At 41.9% G+C, this 24,390-nt stretch overlaps 2 long non-coding RNA genes across 3 annotated transcripts; one reads left to right on the forward strand and one right to left on the reverse strand.

The window, feature by feature from the left end:
• Window positions 1-16,145: 16,145 nt before the first annotated feature.
• Window positions 16,146-23,373, reverse strand: LOC138242974 (uncharacterized). Its single transcript, XR_011191848.1, has 5 exons — window positions 23,308-23,373; window positions 17,574-18,613; window positions 17,030-17,077; window positions 16,473-16,636; window positions 16,146-16,346 (listed from the first exon to the last, which is right to left on the reverse strand). It is a non-coding gene; the product is annotated as an uncharacterized lncRNA (long non-coding RNA).
• On the forward strand, window positions 18,571-19,512 carry LOC138242976 (uncharacterized). Of its 2 annotated transcripts, XR_011191851.1 has the most exons (3): window positions 18,571-18,627; window positions 18,952-19,010; window positions 19,182-19,512. It is a non-coding gene; the product is annotated as an uncharacterized lncRNA (long non-coding RNA). The 2 variants fall into 2 exon arrangements; XR_011191850.1 differs by lacking the exon at window positions 18,571-18,627 and having other exon boundaries at window positions 18,662-19,010.
• Window positions 23,374-24,390: the final 1,017 nt, after the last annotated feature.

Genomic DNA, 24,390 nt, shown 5'->3' on the forward strand with positions numbered 1-24,390 from the left:
TAAATCTAACCTCAGAACCTTTCTTTTCAGAAGACTTAGTGTCTGTATCTGCTTCATTTTCTAATTTTGGTAGCACCTCTAACTCTAATTTCTTATATGCATTTACTTTGTAATCTGTGGTCCTTTTATCTGTTTTTACATCTACTGTATTGCTTTGAGATGCCAACTTTAATGGTGATATATCAAATAAAGTTTTTTTATTATTGTTATAGGGAAACATGATCAGATTTTCCCTGGTTCAGAAAAAAAGATCTAAAGTATACTAGTTTGTCACTCTTCTCATTCCCTTTGCTAAATGACTTTAAATACTAATCTGATCAATCTAACTGCCAGTTTTCTGTGCTTTCTCTATCCTGCTAGATTTGCAATTATTCTGAAAATTTTCATCTTGAAATAACTCATTTCTAAATACCTTTTTCACTGTTAACATCTTGCAGCAACTCTGCCACAAAATATACACTCTGACAGTTCATCCTGCTACCAACATTAAATAAAACAAATCTTAAGATTTCTATATTTATGTCTTTATTTAGTGGTTTCATTAGTGACAAAGGCTAAACTTTCTTGGAAAAATGTATTTTATGTGTTGCGGAAAAAACTGACTTGCTTTAACAAAATATGTTTACAAATCCTTTCACCTGGCATTTTCGTAGTTAGAAATTATGGAACGCTCTGTTAAAAGCAAGGGAGTTTTTATGTCAGTTGCAGTTCTTTTGCAACATGAATATAATTATATCATTATTAATTTCTTGAGATACGCGATTCCATATGATACTCCCTTTTAATCAAATTCTAAAAGTATGCTTGTTGACTCTGGTATCGCGTTAGTTAAAGACTTCGATGCTTAAAATGTTTAGGGAGAAATGGAATACTGGTGTGTATGTTTTCTTTAAAGTACTGAGACCAGCCATATACTGTATGTTTAAGTTCCAAAATTAATATTGTTTATGGACTTCACACGCGTTGCAGTATGCTCCTATTCTTTTTATGCTCAGGCACTAAGATCTCTTCTGCTTTGTGTAAGAATGGTATCAAAAGCAATCTTAAGTGGTGAGAAAGCTGTGCTCAATGTATTTAAGGGACTTAAAAGTAAAAGGAGATGCTTCATATTGCTTGACTAATTTTAAAAACTAAGTTATAAATGCAGACGCTCCCACGGTGCGCTGCTCTGGTGCGCCGGCTCTTACACAGTGCCTGTCTGCCGTAAGCGTTACAATATACATACCCAACACTGCTTGTACCCATCTGTCATGCAAATAAAACACCTTGAATTGAATTGAGAGGAGAGGGGGGGAATACTAAAGCCAATACTGGCTCAATACCCTCAATGGGCTTTGACGTGCTAATGCGTTGTTTTAACAGTCTGGGTGTTGCAGGCTTCCAATGTCAACTCGACTCGATTGGAAGACAATGAACGTATTTTAGCCCTAAATGAATTAATAGCAAACATGGTTTACATAAAATACATTTTTCCAAGAAAGTTTATAATAATACGATCTATAGTTGAAATCTGAGCCTACTGTAAAAATAAAGGAAAAGCATTTTCAGAGAGCAATCACGCTGTGTTTATGTAGAAAAAGCGATTAGGTTTATGAGCAATCTAATTACCTATTCGCTTAAAACGCTATATAAAATAAAGTTTATTTAGAGATGAATGATCAGTGTCGCAGTTTAAATAATTTTTGTAGGAGGGCTTGGACAGATTCCAAGTGCATTTTTGCAATTTAAGTTGCATTGTCCAATGTTCTGTTGTAATACAGGCTAGAATACAGTTACAGTAGTCTAAGCTCTATCAGCCAATTTAAAATAATTTTTTTGAATCCCCGGCGGGACACACTCCATAGGAATCAGCGCTTTTATACAGTATATCGCCTTTAAACACATATATTTAAACACGCGTTTACGATTTAAATCAAAACACGATTCAAATCAATATAAATGTATATTTTGTAACGCATAGGTGACTATTCATTGTTATTAAAAAGACTTAAATTCAATCATGTCGTGATATTTTGAAATATAAATTTGTTTGGTGCGAGTGAGGTTTTATTTAATCTCTGACCAAGGGAAACATTTCATTTTTTCAAAGAAATGTTTGTTAAAAAATGAAGTCATAGTTCCATGGGATTCAATCACAGACCATGTGACATGGGAGTCAGGAAACTAACACACAGCGCCACCGGATTTAATAACACAATAAAAACGCTATAAAATAATGTGACTAGGCACAGAAAAAGTTTACAGCACAGTACAATAATAAATGCTGACCATGACTTTAGAAGCATAAATTACCTTACACTCAATTTAAACACAAGCTGTCTTTCTGTATGAACCTCTAAGCTGGTTCATACAGAAAATGTAGAAATGCATTAGCCTGATTATGATTAAAAAACACATAATTAAACACGCGTTTGCGATTTAAATCAGAACACGATTTAAATCAATATAAATGTTTATATTGTAACGCATACTGTCCAGCCTCCATTTCTCTATAAAAATTTACTCTGTTGCACACACACACACAATAGAAGCAGGAACCGCTGTCAGAAGGGAAGAAGGTGACTATTCATTATCAAAAATGACTTAGAATCGATCATGTTGCGATATTTTGAAATATAAAAGTCAATTGATTGTCCATAATATCGCTATTCTATTTTTTTGAAGAAATGTTTGTTAAAGGAAAAGTCCAGCACCAGCTACATTCAAACACACAACCTGTGCATTGTTAGTCACACACCTAGACCAGTAGGCTACAAGACAGCTCGCATGAACAGGCAGGCGAAACAGCCCTACACAGCCCTGTCGCAGCACACGAATATAATCTTATCGTTAATAAATTATTTAGATACGCGATTCCATATTATATTCCCTTTAATCAAATTCTAAAAGTATGCTTGTTGACTCCGGTATCACGGTAGTTAAAGACTTCGAAGCTTAAAATGTTTAGGGAGAAATGGAATACTGGTGTGTATTTTTTTCTTTAAAGTACCAAGACCAGCTATATACTGTATGTTTATGTTCCAAAATTAATATCGTTTATGACCTTCAGATGCGTTATGCTCCTCTTTTTTTTTATGCTCAGCTACTAAAATTTCCCTTTAGTGGTAAAATTCCATATAAATATTCAAAACTAAGCGGATTGAAATGTGCACAGTAAAGACATTAAATGATTAAATCTTTTCACTACCAACCAATGCACCACGAGTGTCCCTGTCGGTCATTTTGGCCAGCCAATCACTTACCGCGGTGCCCTGCGGGTTGGTTACTGTACCGTGGGTTTTTACCACTCATTTCGAATGGCTGCATCTGTATATTCACATTCCCGGTGATATTGACTTAGGTACTCAACTATTTACTTGTAGTTTGACTCGTGTCAAAAGTTGAAATTCTTTGCAAACATCAAGATGGCTAAGGACGTGCAAAGAAACTCATTCACATTTAGAGAAGGTAATGTTTAGATCGGATTAATTCAAAGTGTGTCTCTGGGTGCGTTTGATCTACCAACGTTGTGTTTAACTGAAGCACACCCTGACTGAGTGTGCCATAGAAACTGACACATGTCGTATTTTTCTACATTCACAGATTTTTGTCTAAAGTAAAAAAAAATCGTCATTTTCTTGCCAGCTGTCAGTAATTCTTTTGCACTGATAAGAAAGGTGAGCATTTTATCTTTCGCAATGTGTGGATTTCTTGAAAAACAAGTTGTGCCAAAAACGAAATTAACACCTCCATTAAACTTAACGCAGAAGCATGTTGTCTATAACAATAAACAGTGCAAGAAGACAGGAAGAAAGGCACCGCTGAGATTTAAACCCAGGACCTCCTGTTTACTGAACACGCGCTTTAACCATCTAAGCCAAGACACCGGCAGAACTCTCTTCTTTTACTGCCACTTGGACACACCGCTCTGAGACACCTGCGTTCAGTAAGCGCTGAGTCAGCTGGCTGAGCATGTTGCCTCCTTTACATTCAATAGGAGCCCCGACACTAAGAGAAACGTACAGAAATGGCTTTTGTTGGGCACTTTTCATGTCCAATGTGCTTGACATCTCCCAAGGGCGACAGAGTTCATTTACGACACTTTTCCTTTCTGTACTCTTTGATGAAACAAAACGAGAAAGCATGTAAGGGAAAATGTCTTTTTTCATGGAAAACATGCACCAGGAAATGCTGTGTTTAGAAGAAGTGAGTTAACATGAAAAGTGACCTAATTTACCGGAGCAAATGCTCACCTAGCAAGATCTGCTTTACTACAAGAGTAGAGTGAAAGACGTGATCATTTCACGCAGTTGTGGAACAAAACGCCTTTTTCTTGGAATTCTAAATCAATTAGAAATTCAGAGCGACACATAAAGGCTTTGTCTGTTTAAAAGTGAGGATTTTTAAAAACTGATAAAAATGTAGAAAACACGTTTCTCACGTAGAAATTTAAGATGGGGTTGGGGTATTACTAGTAGCGGCGCTGAACTCACCATGGTGCAATTCATTTACGTGATGGGCTAGTGGTTTAATGGATAACGCGTCTGATTTCAGTTTATTAGATTGTCGATTCGACTTCTACTGGGGTTGTGTGATTTAAATCAGGCTCCTCAGAAAAAGATGTCCGTTATGTAAATGAACCGCACCTGAAAGCAAACGTTGGGTCTGGGTTCCTTTCTTTCCTGCATGAAATAGCAAATCGTTACAAAAAAAACACCAACTAATGTCCAATAGCGTTAGTCACTGAAGTAATCATGAATGTACTGTAAGGTCTTGGTACATGGGAGTGGATTTCAACCACAATTAAAAAAGGGCAAATTATAATTACAGGCTTCGGACACTTTTTCATACAAAAGTGACCAAACACTCCCTAACTTTCAGGTTTGCTTGAACCTGTAACAAGAAGGAGGTCTGAAACTTCCATTCTCTGATGTCACTGTCTCTAAAGTCGGACGTGATGTTTCGCGGATGTGCAGTGTGCCTTTTCTCTTGTCGTGTTCAAGATGATTCGCTGCATAAGCTCCTGACTGTTCTCTACTGCGCTTTTATTTCATTCAGATTACCTATTTGGTGTACAGATAAAACCCAACTGCGTGGTGTAATTTCCAGGTTCAGCACCAGTAGCACCTGCAAACTCATCAGCTGACCTCGACATGATTTGAACACACAACCTTCTCATCTGGAGTCAGACACGCTACCGTTGCACCACGAGGTCACTGGCCACCAATGCTTTTAATTCCCCCAAAGAGAACAATCAGCATCCCTGAAAAAGATTTTTTTCATTCTCTCCTGTGAGGAGCGCCGCTCTTCCAACGAGGGTCTCTTCTTCCCAGACCACAGATTATTCTTTCAGCCCGGCTCTCTCACAGAGAGCAGACACACCGTCTCCACTGATGTGTTTACTACATCTATAGATCTGACCCCCTACAGCCCCGATATTCCTGGACAGGATATTTACCACCAGCCTCGTGAACTTCTCATCTTGACCTCTCCCAGGAGGAGCACAATTAAAAGAGAACCCTCTCTCCATTTAGCAAATAACACAAAACACTGTTTACCTGTCAAGACAGAAAACCAGGCTGCTCCAGGTGAGGCTTGAACTCACAACCTCGGTATGATTCCACTGATCATGTCATTTGACATGGCCTGAACCAGGAAAGAGATTGGAAGTTGAGAAGTTATGGCATTGTTTTAATACTTGCCTACTCTAATTTTCAGTCAAATGTTTTATTTGGGAGTACTTTCAATTGATGTTAATCCTTGTCGCGATGCACGATTCTGGACCATGGTGCATCTTGAATAATGTTCTTATAAACTTCAGTTTGGAAAAGTGCGCTCTTCAGAAGCTACCGAAACTCTCAGTTCCATAGGTAGTCTGAGTATTTAAATTAACTGTATAACTGTTACAATAATTCATCTAATTGTAAATTTATAAGACTGTGAGACACCTGTGAGAGACATATGAGAGCTGGTGATTCCCCGGGCTGGTGTGGAATCACACACAGACAGGTCTTCTTCTGTGTGATCTGAGTCCCACTGCTGCAGACTGGTCAACTACTGTAGACATGGCCATCGGCCCATCGGCTACTAATAATCAATATACAGTCTACTGACCAGAGTGTCACTACTTGTGTTTATTACATAAAAAGATAATTCCACACTCACGTGTGTTATAAAACATTTATAAAACACGTTTGGAGACTGACATACAGTAAAGAAAGTAATACTGAAGGGCTGGATGTCCTGGAAAGGGTTAATAGAAGCTGCTTGCTTCTGACCTGGAACAGAGTCCACAGCTGACAGATCAGTGAGTCTTGAACCCAGTTCACAGAGAGGAGAACCAGGAGCTCTTCTCTGTCTCTAAGTGGCTGTGAGGTAGGAGAAAATGGGGAGATGTGACCTGAGTCCAGGCTGTTCCAGGATTGTCTGAATGTCCTCTGGTTCTGGATTGACGGATAAAAAGAAGTATGGAGCTTCTGTCCGATTGTCTCTGAGCTGTGAATCTGACTAAGAAGAGAATAATGATTTATTATTCTGCCTCTGATAATTTTTCTCTTTGCCAAGTGGTGTTACATCCCCTTCAGAAACTCTGCACAGACTGTCAGAGTGAGAGAAAAGTAGAGAGATGGACAGATAAGAGCACACGCGGCGAGAGATACATATGTCTTGATTTACCTTGAACCAAGTGTTCATTTCCTTTGTGGAACAAGTTGTTTCTGAACTTCAAGAAATTCATACAACTTCTGAAAGATAAAATATAAGTCTTGCTAATCAGGACAGAAGAAATACCGCAAGAAAATGTCAGTTATTTTTCTCCTTTTAACGAAAAGTGGAGAAAAACAACGGCAGTGCATCTCCGTCGGCTTGATTTAGCTTAATACAAGTATTCACTTCCTTTTCTGTGGATTACAGACTGCGAAAGATGAAATAAAGTTATTGGTTATTCATGGTCAGTGCAGAAGAAATACTGCCGGCTGGCAGGAAAATGTCAGTATTTTATAGTTCTTTAACTACAAACGTGTGAATGGCAAAAAGCAACAGTAGTGTGTCTCTGTGCAGCTGTTAAATGAAGGGCTGGTGGTTCAAACCCACTAAGGGACGAGCTTCAGACTGTTCCGCTGTAACCATAATCTCTGCTAAAGCTTGATGGGATTTCTTCGCAAGCCCTCTTGAAATTTGCAGGAAATATCTATTTTACTCGTGTGGAACTACAAGTAAACAATTAAGTACCTGTCAAAGTCCAAGTAAACCATTTTCACGTGTGGAATTTTATCTTCAACTGGCTGTCAGGAGAATTCATTTATACACCCGTTGTATCCTTAGCAAAAATATTTTAAAATTAGAACACAGATTTGTTGGAGAACTTGACAATCCTTGACAATCATTATTAAATGAGCATTATACAAATGTGCGTTGATATTTTGTAAAGGAACAAGTAATAGGTTTATTCCATGCTGAAAAAAGAAGAAAGAGAACACAACGTTTCGGCCGTGGAGCCTTCTTCAGGTGTGAGAGAGACAGGGCAGTAGGCAAAGGTAAAGTAGCGGGAGAACAAAGGTTGGGAGGGAGGAGGAGTGAGAGGCGGGAGCAGGGGACAGAAAGAGAGGCCAATCAAGAGGTGTGAAGTCAGAATGGGTGCAGAGAGGTGTGAAATGAAACTTCCAATGAATGGAGAAAATTTAAAAGAACAGTAATCTGTCGTTAAGGGAAGGGAGAATGTGTGATCCTAACTGCAGAATAATTTTAGTTTCGGTGGTCTTTCTGATGTATGAGTTCGGAAAACCGTCTTTGAGAACACAGACGGAGAGATTAGAGTGGTCGTGGCCGTCAGAGGTGAAATGAGAAACAATGGGCTTGGAGAGATCTTTAATCTTCACAGCCCTGACGTGTTCTCTGAAGCGGTCTCTGAGTCTCCTTCCTGTTTCTCCAATGTAGATGGCTGGGCATTTACTGCAAGAGATACAGTAAATAAGGTTGCTGGAGGTACAAGATGCTGTCTGGGTGATCCGGAATTGTCCTGAGGGGCCTTGAATGAGTGTGGTGGTGGCTGTGTACTTGCAGGTGATACAGCGAGCTCTGTTGCAAGGGAAAGTGCCTGGTGTGGATGGTTGTTGAGGGCGGTCAAGGGAGCTGTGAACAAGGAGGTTACACAGATTAGGTGGTCGGCGATATGAGATGATAGGGCGATCAGAAAAGAGGGCCCCAATGGAGGGATCATCCTGTAGGATGGAAAAGTTCTGGTTAATGGTCCTTGGGATAGGAAGTGTGTTAGGGTGGTAAGGAAGCACCAAGGGAATGCGGTTGTTACGGCGGGAGTTCCTGATCAGGTTGATGGTCCGGGGGGTGTTTTTGGCTCGGGCAAGGGCCCTGTCAATCACACTGCTGGGATATCCTCTGTTGATAAAAAATGAGTACATTTCGAGGGCTTGGTTCTCGAAGTCGATGTCGTCCCTGCATAGTCGTCGTAACCTAAGGAATTGTGAAAAAGGAAGAGAGTTTTTATTGTGGTTGGGGTGAAATGAGCTATACAGGAGGTAGCTGTGTGAATCCGTGGGTTTGTAATAAAATGAAGTGGACAGTCGGGGGTAATTGATAGACAAGTGGATGTCTAGAAACGGAAGAGTGGTGGAAGATATGTTAACCGTATATTTGAGGGACGGGTGGAAGTTGGTGAAATGGTGCAGGAAGAACTCAAGCTGATCGTTGGAGCATGTGGCGGCACCGACGCAGTCATCAATATATCGTTTGTAGAGGTCAGGGACATAGCCAGTGTAGGAGGCGAAGAAGCGTTCTTCTACCCAGCCGACAAAAATGTTGGCATACAGATGCAGCCATTCAAAGTAAGCGGTACAGACACGTACCGCAGGTAAGATGACACGCGATACCGCGGTGCGTGATTGGTTGACCGACAGGGACACTCGTGGTCCGTTGGACTGTCGTAGAAAGACTTACTGTAAACGTCTTTACTGTGCCCGTTGTAGATATTGAATTTTACCACTGAAGGGAAATCTTAGTAGCTGAGCATAAAAAGAATAGGAGCATACTGTAACGCGTGTGAAGGCCATAAACAATATTAATTTTGGAACGTAAACATACAGTATATAGCTGGTCTTGGTACTTTAAAGAAAAAAATACACACCAGTATTCCATTTCTCCCTAAACATTGTAAGCTTCGAAGTCTTTAACTAACGTGATACCGGAGTCAACAAGCATACTTTTAGAATTTGATTAAAAGGGAATATAATATGGAATCGCGTATCTCAAGAATTTAATAACGGTATGATTATATCCGTGTACTGCGGCAGAGCTATTTAGGGCTGTTTCGCCTGCCTGATTATGCGAGCTGTCTTGTAGCCTACTGGTCTAGGTGCGTGATTACCAACTGACAGGTTGGGTGTTTGAATCCAGCTGGTGCTGTACTTTTCATTTTTATTTATTTATTTTTTAATCGCGTAACATAAACATATTACCGTATGCAAACTGTACTGTATACAGTATGTATATGTATATTTAATGTCTTAACTGTGCCCGTTTAATTGAATTTAAAAAAAATATTTAACACGAACATTAAGCTGCTTACATCTTCCGCCTGAGAACAGTCACCCGTTGCTACCCAACGCAGAATGGTGATTGGCTGACACCATCTGACACCCCTCTGATTGGAGAAAAAAGATGTGCTGGTTTGCTATACCAGGAAGAGGATTTCTTTCTATTCAAAACGTGTATTTTAAAAGTTTAAGAAGTAAAAACCTTACAGCGTACACAGATTTCTAAACTGATCAGGATCGTTATCTTTGTCTCATGCATAATAATGTTCACCGCTCTGTCCAGCAAATTAATAATAAACTTTATTTTATATAGCTTTTTAAACGAATAAGTAATTAGATTGCTCATAAACCTAATCACTTGCTTTTTCTTTTTATTTAGGCTCCGATTTGAACTATAGATCGTATTATTAGTAACCATAATAACAACCAACCAACAAAAACAACCATAATACCAACCAAAAACATAGATAACAACCACAATACAAAATCAAATAATCAAACCATTTTACACTCGCAAAGTCCTCCAATTATCATAATCCCGCCCCTTATGCAAAACAAAACCTTCCTCCCATCCCAGTTTATCCTGTTTATCATAAACAAAATCCACCTCAATTTTCAACGTAAAGCATTACACAAAATCAATACCTCAACACTCCATACTCAACAACGATAATTCACAAACAGCCAGAACATGTAACTACACATTCCCAAACATACCTACTTTCCATAGCCCCGCCCCTTATGCAAAACCAACATCCCTCCCCTGTTCTCTCTCTCCCCTGGCGGTTGTAATTGTTTTTATTTTCAAATAAATTTTAGCAAAGTCATGTATTTTAAAAATCTTAAGATTTTTCTATTTATGTCTTTATTTAGTGGTTTCATTAGTGACAAAGGCTAAACTTTCTTGGAAAAATGTCTTTTATGTAAACCATGTTTGCTATTAATTCATTCAGGGCTAAAATATGTTCATTGTCTTCTAATGAAAGAAGGGTTCCTTTCGCCGTAGTCGGGAGCCTAGCCTTTAACTAGTAAGTACTGTACTGTGTTTTTGAGGGGGGGGGGGTGTCTTTCGCTGGAAATCTCGCCTCCTACTTTGAAAATACCCGTGAAACCGGTTCAATTCGTCACAGCCAGCAGTCCTGCAGAGAGTTGGGTTGTACTTGCAGTGTATACAGTACACGCGTTATGCTCTTCGTTAATGTCTGTGAAGTTTTATTTAATCTCTGAGCCATACTGATTCTTCTGGAAGCACACCAGTATTCCACTTTCTCCCTAAACATTTTTAGGATCAGAGTCTTACATGTGGTTATTTCGAAAACGTTTGTACGTGCTCCTTCTTACCATGTTACTGTTTACCGTTACTGACCATATTAAGTTTAAGTGCCTGTGGGCACTTTTCCTGTCCGTGGGGGGTGGACCGTCTTTCATTAGAAGGTTAGTCTGTTCTACTCTGAGAATGTAGGGGGGGTGGGAAGTGCCCGCGGTCATTTAATTAGTATTAAAATCTTAGTTATCTTTCTAGTTCACAGGTTTGCATGCATAATTTAATTTTGAAAGCCACTGAGACATCAGGTACTACTGTTGTATTTATGAAAAAGAAACAAAACAAAAAACATACTAACAACTGCGCCATCCTACTCCTTAGTTAATACATTTTATTATTCATAAACAGTTAACATTGTTAGCAAAATATTTTGAATTATATTTAACCCTATTTTTTCTTTAGTTTTGAACTTAACTTATTATATGATAGTCAGACTTAATGTATATTTGAACAATGAAAATATATTTTTACAAGATTTTACATTAAGCACTTAAAATTAATATGGTTAATAATAGTAAACTGTAACATGCTGTAACAAGATCGGTTAAACTGCGAAGAAAATGCTTTCAGAGAAAATGTTTCAGGTGTGAAGAACATAGATCTCCAATGCAATTTCAACCAAACCTGTTCCCACACACCCCGCCCCCACTACCATTAGAATATACACAAACATTTTAGTGTTTCATTCTGAGCAGAAGACCCTCACACCTGAAGAGTGCTGGCTGTGACGAATTAAACCGGTTTTACAGGTTTCAATCACAGACCATGTGACATGGGACTCAGTAAACTACAGTAACACCGTATTTGATAACGCTATAAAAACGCTATAAAATAATGTGACTTAGCACAGAACAAGTTTACAGCACAGTACAAAAATAAATGCTGACCATGACTTTAGAAGCATAAATTGCCTTACACTCAATTTAAACACAAGCTGTCTTTAGCCCTCTAAGCTGGTTCATACAGAAATGTAGAGATCCAGGCTCAGAACACACAGCTTCATTAGCGAATACATATGCAGGACAACTAGAGAAGACGTTTTACAGAGGATGGATTTTTAGAAACATCCCATCAGACATCCCATCATATTCACAACGTGAAATCTAGAAAATAATATTACGTAACCAAAATCCGCAATATGGAAACAGAACCTGTGTAATTGTTGATAGATGATGTACTCGTAACATTTTTTCAAGACGAACTACAACATTTAAAAAATGACTTGTATGTACTTGATATCTCTAATCAATCCACGGGTCCCAGCACAAAACGAAACTAAAACGCATACCGTTTCGCGGTTCTTATTAGTTGCTCAAAAGTAATTTGACCGTATGAAATGCATAATATAAACCTAGAAACATATACGTGAGCAGTACTTAAGCACTGTAGTATCGGTGTTAAGACATACCTCTCAAATACTGTAAATCAAGTTAAAAATATCTCAAGACCGATTCTGGTCATAATGAAACCATGTTTCGTGTATGTTTTCTTTAAAGTACCGAGACCAGCCATATACTGTATGTTTATGTTCCAAAATTAATATCGTTTATGGCCTTCACACGCGTTACAGTATGCTCCTATTTTTTTATGCTCAGCTACTAAGATTTCCCTTCAGTGGTAAAATTAGATATGAATATTCAATACTTAAACGGGCACAGTTAAGACATTAAATATACATATACATACTGTATACAGTACAGTTTGCATACGGTAATATGTTTATGTTACGCGATTAAAAAATAAATAAATAAAAATGAAAAGTCCAGCACCAGCTGGATTCAAGCACACAACCTGCCAGTTGGTTGTGTAGTCACGCACCTAGACCAGTAGGCTACAAGACAGCTCGCATGAACAGGCAGGCGAAACAGCCCTACACAGCCCTGCCGCAGTACACGGATATAATCATACCGTTATTAAATTCTTGAGATACGCGATTCCATATTATATTCCCTTTTAATCAAATTCTAAAAGTATGCTTGTTGACTCCGGTATCACGTTAGTTAAAGACTTCGAAGCTTACAATGTTTAGGGAGAAATGGATTACTGGTGTGTATTTTTTTCTTTAAAGTGCCGATTCCTGGAACACCCCTCTGAAGTGGTTCCATAAGAAAAGAAAGCGTTGATAAATACAAGTGTCTTTTAATACACTCTTTGCTGTGCTCTTGAGGATCCTTGTGATATTTTAAGCTCTAGTTGAATGATAGGTGTCGCATTTTAAATCATTTTTCGTAGTTAGAAATTATGAAACGCCCTGTTAAAAGCAAGGAAGGTTTTATGCCCGTTGAAGTAAAACAAAATGCCTGACAAAGTATGGCTTGGACAGATTCCAAGTGCTTGTACAAATGTGCTAAAGAAATTATACTTTGAGTATACAGCTTGTCCAAAGTCATCCATTATTAATACTATTAGTAATATCTTCAGTAAAGGCTTTGATGCATAAATATTTCTGATAAAGGTAGGTTGTGTACTTTTGTCCAACTGAGCAATCTAGCTTTCATAAAATATACCAACATTTTAATGACTGATGATTAACATGCTGTAATACACAGTTCAAAATTAAAGGCTCAAATGCTGTACATGAGAGGTTAAGCTCCCCCTGGCGGTTTTACAAGGCGACGCCGGATAGTTAGTCACGTGACACACGTGAACCGCGTGATACCCCGGTGGGCGTGTCGCGGTATGCCGCGAAATACCTCACCCATTTTGAATGGCTGCATCTGTACACCGATACCCAGTGTTCCCAGTGCACACCCAGTGTTCAGAGGATACCCAGTGTTCCCAGTGCACACCCAGTGTTCAGAGGATACCCAGTGTTCACAGTGCACACCCAGTGTTCAGAGGATACCCAGTGTTCCCAGTGCACGCCTAGTGTTCAGAGGATACCCAGTGTTCCCAGTGCACGCCTAGTGTTCAGAGGATACCCAGTGTTCCCAGTGCACGCCTAGTGTTCAGAGGATACCCAGTGTTCCCAGTGCACACCTAGTGTTCAGAGGATACCCAGTGTTCCCAGTGCACGCCTAGTGTTCAGAGGATACCCAGTGTTCCCAGTGCACGCCTAGTGTTCAGAGGATACCCAGTGTTCCCAGTGCACGCCCAGTGTTCAGAGGATACCCAGTGTTCCCAGTGTTTGAGTTCTGCTTCTCCGGTGTTTCCTCTAAAGCAGCTTTCCTCCCCCGGAAATGCAGTCGGCCTTTCTTACCCAGAGGGGAAAGCAGTCCTTCTCTGATCTAGGGTGTTTTTTTTTGTCTGTCTTCTATATCTGTTACCTTGTTTAACAATCGCTAGCTACCGTCATTAGCCATTTTTAATAAAGGTCGTACTTTCGGGTCATTGCAGCTTGCACAGGCCTGCTTCCTGTCGAAGAGGACATCTTGAGCAAGAGTTTGACCTGCCCAGTGTAGACTTCAGAAACCCTTAATAGGTCTCCACCAACATATCCTGCGTTTTTCTGAAGGAAATACAAATGTAATGTAATATGAGCGTTATGTAACACAAGCATGATGTAGTATTGTGAGTATCACTTAGGGATAATTGTGTCTGGGCTCTGCCCACGACATCAGGGAACAACAAAGGCATCCCTTCTGTCCCCTTTAACCAATGTGCAAACAACGTATCTTTTATTCCTCAATTATGTAGAGGCTGGAGACCCTTAATGAAGTTATATACTTTTTCACCTGAACAATCAGTGCAACATGCATCACAATCTGAAAGAGAAACAGAGTTTGATGACGCCCTGCACAGCCATCCTGTCTACTTCAGCCCCCGCTGTCCCCTTTAAACAGCATATAATTTATTTTTAATTCATATAGAGGTCGGAGACCCTTAATGAAGTTATATACTTTCTCACCTGAACAATTAGCGCTGTTTTTATTAAAGTCTGAAAGAGAAACAGAGTTTGATTAGGTACAGCAAAGCCATCCTGGCCCAGTGTTCCCTAGTGCCTAGTGTTCAGTGGATACCCAGTGTTCCCAGTGCACGCCCAGTGTTCAGAGGATACCCAGTGTTCCCAGTGCACACCCTTGAAGTGGTGTTCCAGCCATACTCACTGTGACTTGTGGGAGCAGGAGTGGTGGTGCTGGATGTTGTTAAGTCTGGGAATGAATGAAAGACGTTAGTTCAGCACCAGCTCCAGAAACCATTGGGAGAGCTGACTTTGGTTTTGCAGGGAGAGCTTTTAAAAAATCATTTGACAGCCCAGACTGATTAATTGATCATTGACTAACTCAACTAACTTGTTCATTAACTAACTTGATTTTTGACTGATCTAATTGCTTGCTGGGTTGTCAGAGGGTTGGCTGATCTGACAGATCGATTCACTGATTTATCCCAGGCAGTTCCTGGTCCAGTCAGTCCACGGGGTCTGTGACTTTGGTCCAGTCAGTCCACGGGGTCTGTGTCCCCGGTCCAGTCAGTCCATGGGGTCTGTGTCCCCGGTCCAGTCAGTCCAGAGGTCTGTGTCCCCGGTCCAGTCAGTCCAGGGGTATGTGTCCCCGGTCCAGTTCTGGACACTCGACTCAGAGCTCTTCCCAGGTCAGGGGGATCCCCTCCAGACCCCCCAGTGTGCAGCCCCACCTGGATGATGCTCCAGTCCGCTCAGCACACAGCAGCTCTCAGTGGGGAGGAGAGCAGAGGGATGGAGCCAGTTCAGAGAGGGGGGGTGATTAGGAGGCCATCATGGGACAAGACCAGGGGGGGAATCAGGCCAGGACACTGGGGTAACACCCCTACTCTTCTCCAGAAACACCCCGGGATTGTAAATGAGCACAGAGAGTCAGGACCTCGGTTTGACGTCTCATCCGAAGGATGGCGCCTGTTTACAGTCCAGTGTCCCCCGTCACTATACTGGGGCATCAGGACCCACACAGACCGCAGGGTGAGAGCTGCTGGCCCCACTCACACCTCTCCCAGCAGCAACCTTAGTTTTACCCAGGAGTCTCCCCTCCAGGTACTGACCAGGCTCCCACCTGCTGGGCTCCAGTGGGGAGGGGGCTGCCAGCTGGGAGCTGCAGGGTGAGATGGCTGCTGGGCAAACGAGGGCTAAAGAGCTTCCTAGGACACCCTGGACTTCGTGGTCGACTTCCTTCTCTTCAGACGGAGGTGGCTTGAAATCTGTCTCGTTACAAGGAGTATTGGACACGATGCCCCCCCTGCTATATCCCCGCCAACTGGTGGCACGCCGACGACGAGGGCTCTCGGCCTCAATCCGTCAACCACAAACTCTCCGGGATGAAAGAGAAGGACAGACTCTGTTCGTTCGTTTTGGTGGGGGGGGGGGAAACCAAAAGCTAAACAGATTTTTTTTTAAACCATTTTAATGATGCTTAACAAAAGAACAAAAATTACAATACAGATTAAGTCCAGTCTGGGGACCCTCAGGTTAGGTCCAGTCCAGTCTAGGGCCCCTCAGCTTCGGTCCAGCACAGTCTGGGGCCCCTCAGCTCCGGTCCAGCACAGTCCAGTCCAGATCTTAGCAGGCACAGAACCAGGAAAGGAACCTGGAAAGAATATTGTTATTGCAGGTGTGAGGGACATAGACACAGACGTCACCATGACATCAAACAGCAAGAGGAGACTCTTCCTTGAATCACAGACACGACCGGGCGGCGCCCCCGTCTGCTCACCTGCACCTCCTCTTCCTCTTCTTGTCCTTCCCGGCAGCCTCCTCCTCCTCTCCCTCGCTCTTCCTCTCCTGAGCTACAGTCTCCGCCGCCTCCATCGGCTTGTCCTGATCTTCTGTCTCCACCGACACGCAGCTCAGGGACTTTAAAAAGGCGCATCGGAGCTTCTGAAGCAGAGACAGGAGAGTCACGTTAAGAGTCGGACTGGACACTCCAGTACATGAACACTGCACTGAGAGAGAGAGAGGGGTTCATACAGACACACTGACTAGACACTCCAGGACATGAACACTGCACTGAGAGAGAGAGGGGTTCATACAGACACATGACTGGACACTCCAGTACATGAACACTGCACTGAGAGAGAGAGGGGTTCATACAGACACACTCACTGGACACTCCAGTACATGAACACTGCACTGAGAGAGAGAGGGGTTCATACAGACACACTGACTGGACACTCCAGGACATGAACACTGCACTGAGAGAGAGAGGGGTTCATACAGACACACTGACTGGACACTGGACAGGAGTAAAGAGAGGATCAGAGCATTACCCACCTTATTTTTCTTCTGTCTCACAGGAGGTGGTGATTGGACCTCCTCCAGCTGGAGTCCGAAGAGGGAGAGAGGGGGCAGGAGAGGGACAGCACAGGGAGAGAAAGAGAGAGACAGGTGAGTTAAGTGTCCCAAGAGCACAGAGACTCTGCTGAGATCACACTCGCAGTGAGTGAGCCTGGGTGTAGCCCACTAATACTGACCCACTGGAAACCATAGGACAGAGAGGAGGAGGAGAGAGACACACTGAGGACGGAGAGGAGGAGGAGAGAGACACTGACAGACAGGGCTGAAAGAGAGAGAGACAGAGAGGCAGGGACAGACAGACAGCAGGCCGAGAGAGAGACACTGAGATCGAGGGACAGACAGACTGACAGACAGGGCTGAAAGAGAGAGAGACAGAGAGGCAGGGACAGACAGACAGCAGGCCGAGAGAGACACTGACAGACAGGGCTGAAAGAGAGAGAAACACTGAGACCCAGGGACAGACAAGACGGCGAAACTCCACCACAGACAGGACAGGAGGCAGGGTGGGACCAGCACTGACCTCCTTCCTCTCTCCTGCCGAAGGAGCTGTCTCCACCTCCTCTTCCTCCTGCAAGTCAAGAGACAGGCTGAGAGAGAGACGGGCTGGTGGGACATCGGCGAACAGAGCTGAAGGCAGAGAGCTGGGCCAGAGACAGGCCCAGCTGGGACAACGCAGGACAGAGAGACAGACAGAAAGGAAGGAGAGAGAGAGACAAAGATGAAGGCACAGAAAGACAGCAGGCAAAGAGAAAGATTGAGATTGAGGGACAAACAAACCGAGAGAGAGAGAGGAAGGAGAGAGAGAGACAGAGATCGAGGGACAGACAGACTGACAGACAGGGCTGAAAGAGAGAGACAGAGAGGCAGGGACAGACAGACAGCAGGACGAGAGAGAGACAGATCGAGGGACAATAATTTGGTTTCGAAATTTATTCTGAAAATATACAATCATTCACTCCTGAAAAATATCGAGTTCAAATTATACATTATGTACAATATTATAATCAACATATGGCTAATCATCAAAAATAAAAAAACTGTACTGAGGGACACAGCTGGCTGTGCTGTTCTGGACAGAACACACTGAGGTCCAGTTTCCACCTCCTGCAGGATCAAACAGCACCTCCACTGGCTCTCCAGTGAACAGAGGGACAGACAGAGAGGCTTCAGGCTGCAGGGTGTCTCTGTGAGCTGAAAGACAATCAGGACAGAGGATGATAGAAGAACACACTCTGTCAAGAATATAGAGCCCTCTAGTGACCCTACTGTAGACCTGCTCACCGCCCACAGTGACGATCACAGTGCTGATACTGCTTCCCTTAAGGTCCCTCACTGTGTAGTTGCCCTGATCAGCTGGAGTGAGGGAGCGGAGTGTCAGAGAGCTGTTCTGTACTGACACCCACTGTTCGTACCTGGGGCCAGGGAGCCCTGCGTTGCTCAGTAAGACTATACAAGATTGGACAGATGCTGCAGGATCAAACAGCACCTCCACTGGACCAGCAGTGTGGAGGGGGAGAGACAGAGAGGCACCAGGCTGCAGGCTGTGGACTTCTGAGTGAGCTGAAAAGGGACAGGTAGAAACATGTTGAATATTTAGTTTTACAACAATACCTTGAGTTTGGACTGCGATCAGCTTCATTTTGTATTTCAGCTGTGAAAATGCAATTTCAAAAATGCACGCCCCAGTCATGTTAGGTTCAAGTTACAGTTGCATCACAACTCAATACATTTGCAATTCACTTCAAATGTTGTTTTTGTTTGATCCAGTCTGTCCTCACCTAAAGGAGATATGGACTCAGTCTTTGGAATTTGTATATATATATATTTCAGTGATCCCTCAGCCATTCCTTCTGTTTTGTAATTCAATTTCTCTTTTAAAATTCCTTCCCCACTTCTAGGACCTGCAGTTGCTGAACTCCACAATGGCTTCTATTGGAAAGTCTGTGACTGAGACCAAGTAAGTGTTCACTTTTTTATAAAACCATTATTTATTTTGGAGCAATGAGCAATTCTTATATAAATACAATAAAATCATTATGCTCAAACTATGAGAGAGAAAATTAAGGATAATTTAAGAAATCAGTCTTAGCTTGTTTCTATACACAGATGGTTTTATTTATTTTCAAAGGAAACCCACGAGGATTCCCCTGGTGTGCAAGATGTGCCTGAATACTTTTGATCAGCTTCCTGCTCACTTGAAGAGGGCGTGTATGAAGCACGCCACGGCAGAAGAGATCAGGATGGCCTCTCAACAGGCGAGGAAGGACATGATAAATCACCTGAAGAACATCGTGGATTACAACAGAATAGAGATCGTGTCTGGCGAGGCAAACAGGGCAGTGGTTGTAAGACTGCTGGAGTCCTTGGCATTAGGGACTAAATATACTAAACGCATGATGCTAAAATGTTATTTTCACATATATTAATGTAATAAATGATTGCTTATGCTTTATGCACTACTTCACTGCTTCACTGCTCTATGCTGTCTGGAAATAAATCCTCAGACTGCTTACTGCCCTGGGCATGTACCAATAAATCCGAATGCACATCTGAATCCCAAACAGAATCTCTAGTAAAATACGATCATTTGTGAAACAGGCAAATGACTGTCTCAGGGGCCCATTCCTCATTCTCAAGACACATGTATGTAGTACGTACACTATGCATTGAGCAATAGGGACTGAAGACACCACAGGTAAGGTTAGAAGTCATTCTGAGGTGCCACATGTGAGGGATACAGCTAGGCATCTGAAATGCAGGGTTTGAGAGCCTTCAGGAGCACTGCATCCTTTGAGACAGACCCGTGCGTGTTAAACAAATGATCATTTCTTTCAGCATTAGGGACTAAATATACTAAACGTATGATGCTAAAATGTTATTTTCACATATATTAATGTAATAAATCATTGCTTATGCTTTAACAACAAATCTAATTAAAATAAAAGCTTAAGTTTTGTATTTATCTTGTACCATAGAACATGATTTTCTTTGTATTTCATGCCCACAAAGTGTCCAAATGTTCTATGATCATTTCTTTCAGCATTGGGGACTAAATATACTAAACGTATGATGCTAAAATCCTGAAAAAAGGATGTGCTCCATCTCGTCAGTAGATTGGATTCCAAAACTGATTTGGGTCAATATACATTACCTTTGAAGATAAGGTACAGTCTACTGTAGGGAACCATCAACGTAGAAAGCATTGGCCTTCCCTGGGGGGCAGGTAGGTGCAAAAGATAAACCTTTATCCTATCTTTATCCTAAGATAAGTGGCCAAGCTCATCATGTTGCCATAGTAGACAAAGTTCTATAAAATGTTAAATAACTTTTAAAAAAAGCATTTTGGTCTTTCAGTACTGTACAAGGTGAATTAAACTGTCCCTGGTAATGCAAAGTAATTAGAAGCATCCCAGAAACTTTATCTCTAGAGACATTAGCTGTTTTATATCACGTAATTTAGTGTGATGTTGTCAGAATTCAAGGACATTATCACACACAGAAATTGATTCAGTTAAATCTAAAAAACACAGCTAAACATGGGTTTAAATGTAAAATAGAAGTCTTACCTCTTGTCAAAAGATTTAATTCAAGAAGTGAACCTCAGATCCTTCTTTGAAAAAAGTAAGTTCAAATGAAAATGATTGTTAAAAACTGGGCTTTCATTAAATGACAAATTTAATCTAATACTGCTCTGATCATGGTAGCAGGAAGGTGTGAAAATTACTCTGTACCTAGGAGTATTTTGATCCCGAGTTCTGAATCCCAAACAGAATCTCTAGTAAAATAGGAGGCACTGGACTATAAATACCCATCCATGTTATAACACACTCACCAAGGGTTTTTTAGTTTAACTCTGAGCTTTGGGAGATTTAATACCTATGGTACCCATATTCATCCTTTATTTAAGGGAAGTACACATCCTAGACACACAGGAAACCCTCTTGCCCCAAGGGAAGACCGATACTTTGGATGGTAATGATTGAACCTGGCTTACAACAGACATCTTTTGAAATGGTAATTCTTTCAGGTGGCTTGGCAAACTTCCTGCCCCAGCTAAGACAGGTACTTTGGATGTTAATGCTTGAGACTAGACATCTTTGGAAATGGTAATTCTTTGCGAGGGCTTGGGAAACTCTATTTCTTTGAATGCACCTGCACTGTTGAATATACTTTAAACCCATGCTTAGCCATGTTTTTAAAATTAAATTATAACGATTTCTGTGTTTGATAATGGTAGCAAAGGCTTCCTCCACCCACTGCTTTGCCAAAGGGAAGTGCTGTTTTCTGGGAGGGGTGGAGTCTTTGCTCGGTGTCACTTTCTGCTGAGTGCAATATACCTTTCACTTTTCACCTGCAATCGAGACAGGAGGTACAGTAACTCTGAGACTTGACTAAGGTCCTGGATATTGAATCACCACTACGATCAAGAGGTAAGACTACATTTTTACTTTTAAATGCATTTGCTGATAACCTTTTAAAACTAATATGCAGTCAGGTAGATGCATCTTTATTCTTAAGCGTCTCTCAGTGCATTGATATCGTTTTTACTAATCTAATATCAAGAATCTCATCATGTGCATGCTGAGCTGTGGAATATATCTTTGTGTTAAATGGTATTGCTTTGTATATTGTATAATTGAAATACAGCCTCTTTCTGGTTACAAGTATTGGCTTAGAAGACTTCTCCTTGCATTGTATAATCAGGGCCAGTTCAATGGGAGCTCTGCTAAGTGGTGGGTTGGGCAATCATTACTGGATACGAGTGTCAAGTGTCGACACGAGTGTGAGCAGCGTCGATTCGAGTGTGAACGGTGTCGACATGAGTCCTGTTGTTCAGTACAGTGTCAATACGAGTGTGAACAGTGTCGACACGAGTGTGAACAGTGAGTCCCGTTGATCAAAAAAGTATCAATATAAGTGTGAACGGTGAGTCCTGTTGTTCAGTATAGTGTCAATACGAGTGTGAACAATGAGTCCTGTTGTTCAGTACAGTGTCAATACGAGTGTGATAAGTGTCGACATGAGTGTGAACACTGAGTCCTGTTGATCAAAAAAGTATCAATACAAGTGTGAACGGTGAGTCCTGTTGTTCAGTATAGTGTCAATACGAGTGTGAACAGTGAGTCCTGTTGTTCAGTACAGTGTCAATACGAGTGTGAACAGTGAGTCCGGTTCTGTACAGTGTCAATACGAGTGTGAACAGTGAGTCCGGTTCTGTACAGTGTTAACTCATTGAATTCCCTCTTGCTCTGCACAGTGTTAACGGGTGAGAACATGTGTTTAATTCTTTGCAGAATTAACACAGACAGATACTGCTGTTGAATCCTCCATAGTCAACAAACCCCGAGCCGCACAAAGTGAGGATCTTTTACTTCTATCTATTAAACTAGCAGAAATAAAACATCATGATAACTTCTTGCTGCTCTGTCCAGTTTTAACACAAGTGTGAACATTTGTAATAATAGTGAGTCCTGCTGTTGTGTACAGCGTGAATACAAGCGTGAACAGTGAGTCCTGTCGTCTGAACAGTGTCAATACGCGTGTGAACAGTGAGCCCTGTTGTTCAGTATGGTGTTAATGTAAGTCTTATCCTGTATAGTATAAGTTAACATAAGTATTGACCCGTATCCTGTTCTCTACAGACATCACACTACCCAACAGTGATGTGGAGTACGCCACAGTCAACAAACCGAGAGCAGCACAAAGTGAGGACTTTTTTAACTCTTTACCACAGTATAAAACCCACAGGAGTAATGAGAATGACACTAAAAACAACAACACTGATAGTGAACAAGAGATTTTGAACAATACACATTCTAGTCAGATTTAAATACCCACAGACCTGACCGTTGGAAGTAGTAAAACAATGCAAATTATTTTTTTTCTGCGTGCAGGTTTTCTAAGAACTGAAGAAAGGTTAAAAACGAGAGAACGCCATTCGGTTTTTCAAGCCTGTCTAGTAGTTAGTGATTAATTGGACCCATGATTTAATCCACCTGTATCTGGAGAGAAGCCAGGGTATCGGCATCAACAACAAGGCTGGGCAGCTTGTTCCCCACCCGCCTCTGTGTAAAGACGCGTCACCCATTCTTGGTTTTATTTTCACCTTTCACTATACGTGAAGAATTCCAAAAGGTGCACAAATGCTCAAGAGCTATTCTGTGGTTCAGCGATGTCTCTGGAGCCTTTTGTCACAGTGTGCGACTTCCCTGTGTGTCTCCCCGAACACAGGGTCTGACTGAAGGGGCACTGACCTGCAGGAATGGGAGGAGACCGATCTGGGACGGTTCTGCCACGTCAGCGAAATTCTGGACCCCGACTTCATCTGCCAAAGAAACAGCAGCGTCAATTAACTCAGCCAGCGAGTTCAACTGTCGCCTCCCTTCTTTCCATCTCTGTGTGTCCCATCTCTTCATAACCCGTCTCCTATCAATCCTACTGTGTTTCATTTACTCTTCCTCACTCTGTCTCCTGTCCGGTTGTCTGCACTTAAAACTGAGGTATTTCCTGTGATCTCCTCTCTCTCGCTGTGTCTCCTGTCCTGTGGGTTTGTTACTGAGGGATTCTCTGTGATCTCCTCTCTCTCGCTGTGTCTCCTGTCCTGTGTGTTAGTATGTTTGTTACTGAGGTATTTCCTGTGATCTCCTCTCTCTCACTGTGTCTCCTGTTCTTCAGTGTTTTAATCCTCTTAAATAATTTAGCTCATTCCTCTCTCACTCACTGCGACTCCTATCCATTCTGTGTTCAGTTCCTCTGACTTGCCTCTTGCATCAGCGCTAGCAATATCATGCATCTATTTAATTTAAAATTATTGATCTGTCACCTTGATAGTTCGATCTCGGCTACAGTTAGCATAGATGGCACAATTAAAAGGACGATGAGCTCAACATCTGTGCGCGTCTAATTAACTGAACCGTACAGAACATCCTGCCTAAAGCTAGTCTCTCGCTGGCGGGGTCGCCCATCGGCGAGACCACGTCTCCAGGAAATTCTGCGGACTGGACACTGCGGGAGGGTGGGGCTGTGTTTCCGCACGAACGCCAAAAATCACTCAGGATCTCCAGAGAGACTCCTGTAGCCTTACAGCATCACAGTCACAGGCCTCAGCATTGCAACTGTATAATATCAAACGCCCAGACACCCTGAGGTGAGGCCAACCAGTCTGAAGTATTACCTGTAAACACCAGGCACACTGGAACCTGATTTCATCGTCCACTTAGCGCAGAGGTGGGGCGGACAGTCAGTTTTCTGGGGAGAAAAAAAACAACACCAGGAATTTAGCATACTGAAAGGATCATGGAGTGATGATCTGGCTGAACCCTCTTGGCTGAGGGCTC

The sequence above is a fragment of the Lepisosteus oculatus genome, chromosome 14 (assembly GCF_040954835.1).
Source record: "Lepisosteus oculatus isolate fLepOcu1 chromosome 14, fLepOcu1.hap2, whole genome shotgun sequence".
Taxonomy (NCBI): domain Eukaryota; kingdom Metazoa; phylum Chordata; class Actinopteri; order Semionotiformes; family Lepisosteidae; genus Lepisosteus; species Lepisosteus oculatus.